At 44.8% G+C, this 1,766-nt stretch overlaps 1 protein-coding gene across 1 annotated transcript in view; it reads left to right on the top strand.

Annotated features, from left to right (window-relative positions):
- The first annotated feature begins 479 nt into the window (after positions 1 to 479).
- LOC143286595 (uncharacterized) overlaps positions 480 to 1,766 on the top strand; it is a 24,750-nt gene continuing 23,463 nt past the window's right edge. Inside the window, exon 1 of the mRNA XM_076594222.1 lies at positions 480 to 632. The gene's annotated coding sequence lies outside the window, so the exon portion shown is untranslated. The remainder of the gene's footprint in view (positions 633 to 1,766) is intronic.

Below are 1,766 nucleotides of genomic sequence, written 5' to 3'. Positions count from 1 at the left end.
GAACTATGCCATATTGACGTTCCGATAAAATTCATGTGTGTGTGTGTCTCTGTGTGTGTCGCCAAAAGAATAACAATTAAAACATGCGACAGTTGTGGAGTCAATGGCTCCCGGCGGAGAGACTGTGCGAAGAACCCAGCCCTCTTCCCCTCCCCTCCCCTCCCCTCGCCTCGCACCCCTCGCGTTCCCACGCTACCACGCGCGCAGCGGACGACGACAACTTCGTCGCCCCGTTTAAACATGTTAGTTTTATCCTTGCGCGTGGGGAAACCCGCATAAAACGGAAACAACAAAGACGATATTGAATCTTAACAAACATTGCTATATGGATAAAGATGAGTAACATTTAAGGAGGAAGAGTCTGCGATGAGCAATTCACTGATGTTTGGATGTTGAAGCGGTGTTTTTCCGAGGAACTATTTTCTCTCGCGTACTGGGACTACGTTGTGAGCGGGCTGAAGGAAACTCCATAAGACCCCTCGGCACTGCAACCAACGCATTCATTCAACAACATTTCACTGGCACGGAAGAACGACTTGCGGGCAACCTTGACTACAACGTGCATTGTTGTTGTGAGTGGACCTTGTTGTTGGAATATCAAACGACCGGCACGCTTCACTGACGAACCGAAGGTGAGTTTTTCGTCTGCTCGCTTGACCCCATGACGTGAGAGGAGTGTGGTGTAAAAAGCGTACGTTCAGTAGCGATGTTTGAAGTGCCAGCTGTTGAAGGTTTTTTTTGTTGCCTGGGTGTCCAGCCCCAGTGACAGCTTACCTAAGTCCGCACTGGTTCGCTCGTCCTCCGACTGAGCCGCCTTTCCCGCGCTCTGCCTGCTTGTCGTCTGCAACAAGTAACATATGGTCACTTTTGTCATTGCTTCCTCTGGATCGATACCAAAAGGAAACGATCCTTTCGGCTGTGGAGGGCCACTGTTAAAAACTGAGTGTTCGGCGTTTGTAGTTTTGATGTTTTGTCTGTTTTTTTTTGGGTTTTTTTTTCAATTTCAAGTAGATTGCTGTAGATGGTAGGGATTGTATGATTTTCTTTTTGTTTGTCAGCTGGTCGAACCATGTCATGTTAAAGACCTGTTGACATCATTACGTCATGTAGCTTTTTATTTACATATAATGAATGTCTTACTATGTACATAACGAAATGGCATTGTGTAAATGATTGTTTTAAGACCAGCACTTTGTGGTGATTTGTTCGTTTCACTACTGAGCGTTTTGTTGCTCAGATTTGGGTGTGACAATGAAACATATGGTATCGTCTTGCTCCTCCTCTTTCGCTCATGCTGTTCAGTCACGGACAGAAAATCATTAAGCGATCGGCACGACGTATATTTTTGATGCGAGTTCATGTTTGATAGGCGGCATTGGACACGACCATTTTTTTTTCTTCTGTCCAAGTGTTTTACTTTGGTTGAGATTAGTTCAACAACTGTAAGTCTGGTTTTGTCATAGTTCGCAGTGCGTTTCAGTGAAGGGGGGATATACTGAGTAGCTGAGTCATAAGGAGTGGGGACGGGGTGAGAAAGACTGAGAGGAAAACATCTGTCTCTCGACTGGAATGATTGAAGACAATAAATGATGTGTAAGGTATATGATATTATTTCTGTTCTGATTTTAAGCTGTGTATACACTTCAGCAGTTACCACCCAAACAGTGCTTACATAGTTTTTCTTACTGTATGACATAAAAACAAGATAACAGCTGGCGACAGACAGGTCAGGGGTAGGGACAAGTAAAACAGCAGAGAGATGGTGG

Source organism: Babylonia areolata, chromosome 10 (assembly GCF_041734735.1).
Source record: "Babylonia areolata isolate BAREFJ2019XMU chromosome 10, ASM4173473v1, whole genome shotgun sequence".
In the NCBI taxonomy this organism is placed as follows: Eukaryota; Metazoa; Mollusca; class Gastropoda; order Neogastropoda; family Buccinidae; genus Babylonia; species Babylonia areolata.
This window is presented reverse-complemented; position numbering and strand designations above follow the sequence as displayed.